Source organism: Danio rerio, chromosome 14, assembly GCF_049306965.1.
Source record: "Danio rerio strain Tuebingen ecotype United States chromosome 14, GRCz12tu, whole genome shotgun sequence".
NCBI classification, from domain to species: Eukaryota; Metazoa; Chordata; class Actinopteri; order Cypriniformes; family Danionidae; genus Danio; species Danio rerio.
In genome coordinates, this window is record NC_133189.1 from 1,817,501 (window position 1) to 1,822,500 (window position 5,000).

Sequence of the window (5,000 nt, forward strand, 5' to 3'; positions counted from 1 at the left end):
CACAATTTATAACTGTCCAAAATGGGAAAAAATTGTGGTTTTTGCTTTCTGATTGTCCAAACATGTTAAAAAAAATTCTATATTATGCATTACAAAACAGTCAGGGGAAAGTGTTTTATGTAAACTCAGGCCACGAGTGCACATATATGGACATCATATTTTTCTAAAAGTACATCATATCAAAATATGATACTCAGGTTTATTCTAATTAGGTCCAATAAGCCCAAATAGAAAAGAGAAATAAAAAAAATGCATGTAAAAACACATTGGCCTTTAATCAAAACTTGGCTCAAATATAATCAAACCCAGCTGTTGGGTTAAACATCAAATTAGAATTAATTTTAAAATGTATCCCATAATCATTGGGTTTGTCCATATTTACCATGTACAAACACTCACCTGTGTTTTTGAGTGTATAAAAATAGTCAAATGTTATTAATTTTTATTAATTAATTAATGTAATTACAATTTAACAATTTAAAATAACTATTTTCTGATTTAAGTGAATTTCCCAGCCTCAATACAGCAGTCAGTATTATATGACCTTCAGCAATCACAATAATATGACGGTTTTGTGTGCTTAAATGTGTGTGTCTGTGTGTGTGTGTGTATATATATATATATATATATATATATATATATATATATATATATATATATATATATATATATATATATATATATTGAATATATATGAAATGAGTGTGTATGGATGTTTCCCAGTGATGGGTTGCAGCTGGAAAGGCATCCGCTGTGTAAAACCTATGCTGGATAAGTTGCCGGTTTATTCCGCTGTGGCGACCCCAGATTAATAAAGGGACTAAGCCGAAAATAAAATGAATGAATATATATATATGAATATTATTATTATAGCAAATCTAAACAGCAACACTCTATAGACAATAACCCTCATTGAGTTTTGTAAACAAAAGAAACACTTTACATACAAACACAAACTGAGATCACTCAGATGCAAAACCTGACACACACACACACACACACACACACACACACACACACACACACACACACACTCACGAGGAGAGCGGAAGTTGGCACAGACAGGCTCTCGGAGCAGATTGTTTCTCAGTCGAGGGGTGTGAGGGTGAGGGGCACGACACGGGTCTCTTATCTGTGTGTTTTTCCATCTAGTTTAATATAAATCACACAGTTATGTCTGTGTTTACATGTTTTCTAGGAGAACCGTAACTGTTCAGTCAAGCTCTTGCTTAACGTTCAGTGAATGAAAGCCAATTCCAGAAAAGATATTCATTGTGAAAAATTGTTTAATAAATAAATAAATAAATATATATATATTTTAATTTGCATCTGAGTGTTATTTATAATTGTTTCTGTTTAAATACAAAATCCTAATTGGCTTCTAATTGAAACAATCTCAACGTTTACATTTAGGTAATATTTTATATTTATACACTATATTGTTAAACATTTTGGGACATCTGCTTTTACAAATACATGAACTATAATGACATCCCAGACTTAATTCATAGAGTTTAATGTATAGTGAATATGATCCGTGTGATCAATGTTGGCTGATAGTCCCTAAATCCCTAAAGGACTGTCAGCCCCACCCTAAAGGACTGATTGTCCCACCCTAAACGACTCCCCCCTAAAAGAATGATAGTCCCACCCTAAATGACTCCGCCCTAAAGGACTGATAGTTCCATCCGAAATTACTTATAGCCCCACCCTAAAAGACTGATTTTTCCAACTTAAATGACTCCGCTCTTAAAGACTGATAGTCCCACCCTAAATGACTGATAGTCCCGCCCTAGAGGACTGATAGCCCCGCCCTGAGTGACTGATAGCCCCGCGATAAAAAGGACTAATAGCCCCCTCCTAAAGGACTGATAGCCCCGCCCTAAAGGACTGATAGTCCCACCCTAAGGGACTGATTGTCCCACCCAAAATGACTCCGCCCTAAAAGATTGATAGTGCCATCCTAAATGACTCCGCCCTAAAGGACTGATAGTTCCATCCAAAAGGACTGATAGCCCAACCCTAAAGGTCTGATTGTCCAACCCTAAAGGTATAATAGTCCCACCCTAAAGGGCTAATAGTCCCACCCTAAAAGTCTGATAGTCCGACCCTAAATGAGTGATAGCCCCGCTCTAAAGGACTGATAGACCCACCCTAAATGACTGATAGACCCACCCTAAAGGACTGATAGTCCCACCCTAAAAGTCTGATAGTCCCACCCTAAAGGACTGATAACCCCGCCCTAAAGGACTGATAGTCCCACCCTAAAGGACTGAAAGTCCCACCCTAAATGACTCCGTCCTAAAGACTGATAGTCCCACCCTAAATGACTGATAGCCCATCCCTAAAGGACTAATAGCCCTGCCTTAAAGGATTGATATCAAAGGCAATTTGAGGGTTATAGTATTTGATTAAAGATTTTGAGGGCAAAATGGATTATAATATAAAGTAGTGCACATATATGCATTGTTTATAACAAGCACAACTATATACATTTTAAAATAAAAATAATAAATTATGATTTCATGCTGTTAAAGTGTGAAATAAATATCTGTCTTTGTTATAGCGTTAACAATTGTTCAGGATATGCAATACAAAAACAAACACCTGTGTTTAAAGTTTAGTGAGTCTTATACCCAATCAAATTAAAGTGGGCGGGGCTTACGATTCACGGAAGCAGAGCGCGAATTTCAGCAATCATCTCCTCAGGGAAGAGAGAGAGAGAGAGAGAGAGAGAGAGAGAGAGAGAGAGAGAGGTAAGATTGAAGTACAATAATAGTCATTTTTCTCATATTTCGCGAATATTTTTGTGTTGTAAGTTTGCTTATGTAACGACACAAAACATTTTCCGTTTTTGACACTTTAGGCAAAGTAACACGAATAAATGTTTAACATATTGTTTACAACTAGTTAAACTGATTACAGTTCAGCTATATATACCTATAATTTTCTTTGTTGTATCAAAAATAACCCCTCCAAAGACACGGAATGTCTTAATTATATGTAAAACGGAAGCTATAACCTTGTTAAGAGATTAACACTATACATTGTTCATGTTGCTGTGAGTATTTGATATATTTCTAATTAAAAACTGTTGAATGTTAGAATCAATTACTAATAGCCTACATTGTGTCTACTACTTCAACGTGACTCCCAGAACCCTGAAAACTTTCCCATCTCTCTTATAGATTTCCTGAAACTCATAAACAGATCTTCATCCTTGAGCAGTGTGATTTATAATCCAGTCATAATGTCAGCGAGGAAAATGAGTTTCTACATTCAGCCACATGATCAGGTAAAACATCTCAAACTTTTGTCATTTGAGGAGTTAAACCTGGAGTTCTGACACGAATCAAACACTGATTTAACTCGACAGAGTAATAAAATGTGTCTGTGTAACTATTCAGCTCACTTTTTGCTTTGCCATGCACTCCTCATCTTATTATTTTAACAGCATGGCATGCGTTCATATTGTTCTAGAGAGTACAGAAGATTAGTGTTGATTGTTTATAATTAATTGCACCTATTTTAATTGTTGTGTGGTTTATTTTAAAATTATCCACAACTCTTGCTGTTTGGATGCGCAAATATATAAATAAATGAGTAAATTAATTCAGAAATTCCTGCAAAAATAAAATAATAAATAAATAAATATGCAAATAAATAAATGTATGTGAAATCCACAAATTTCTGCATTAAAAATATTTAAATAAAGAATAGTGGGGCAGGTAAGTAATTAAACAAATTACACGATTGTTGGGGGAATAAGAAAAAACTAAGCTGAAGGTTTATTTTTCCCCGTTTCAAATGTTTATTCATTCATTCTCATTAACATGTTGCCAATATTTTCCTGAGAAAAAGGAAACACATAGAAGTTTAAAAAATGAATAAACCTTTAATATATATAATTTAATGCATTTATTCAGTTATTTGCATATTTATTTATTTAATGTTTTAATTATGCAGGAATTTATGGATTTATTTACTCATTTACTTATTTAATGTTTTATTTATGCAGGAATTTATGGATTTATTTACTCATTTATTTATTTAATGTTTTATTTCTGCAGAAATTTATGGATTTATTTACTCATTTATTTATTTAATGTTTTATTTATGCAGAAATTTATGGATTTATTTACTCATTTATTTATTTATTTGCATATTTATTTATTTATTTAATGTTTTATTTATGCAGTAATTTATGGATTTATTTACTCATTTATTAATTTATTTATTTGCATAATTATTCATTTAATGTTTTATTTATGCAGGAATTTATGGATTTACTTACTCATTTATTTATTTATTTATTTGCATATTTATTTATTTAATGTTTTATTTGTGTAGGAATTTATGCATTTATTTACTTTTTTTTTTGTATTTGCGTATTTATTTATTGTTTTTGCAGGTTTTGTCCTCCATATTTGCAAGAGTTTTAATGAAAGTGATAATACGGCAAACCTTGGAGTATATTTATTTCTTACGTCATAAATACAATAAGTTAAAATCTAAATTCAGGGAAAAATATATTACTAATTTATATATTAGCTTAATTATTATTTATTTTATGTAAATCTTTAATATAAAAACACAAAATAAATTTTCCATATATCAAAATAATATATATATATATATATATATATATATATATATATATATATATATATATATATATATATATATATATATATATATATTTTTTTTTTTTTTTTTTTTTAATTTATTTTTTTTTTGATATATGGGAAATTTATTTTGACCTTCCTAAAGAAGTTTTTAATATATTTTGAAAGTTTTATATATTTTAAATAAAGAGTTAATTTGCAAAAAAATTTTATTTTTGTTTTTACAGCTTTTCAGAAATTGTGTTTTTGACAATAATACTTCTCATTACACAATATAAAAACATGATAAAAAAGTTTTTAGTATATTTACAAAAAAATAAATGTACTCTTACTTGATTTCATGAAAATAATTGGAGTCATCTGTTTTTTGTAAAT

At 30.6% G+C, this 5,000-nt stretch overlaps 1 protein-coding gene across 1 annotated transcript in view; it reads left to right on the forward strand.

Annotated features, from left to right (window-relative positions):
- Positions 1 to 2,665: 2,665 nt before the first annotated feature.
- The window catches only part of dock2 (dedicator of cytokinesis 2), a 186,256-nt gene continuing 183,921 nt past the window's right edge, over positions 2,666 to 5,000 (forward strand). The window contains exons 1-2 of the mRNA XM_073922441.1: positions 2,666 to 2,756; positions 3,189 to 3,295. The gene's annotated coding sequence lies outside the window, so the exon portion shown is untranslated. The remainder of the gene's footprint in view (positions 2,757 to 3,188; positions 3,296 to 5,000) is intronic.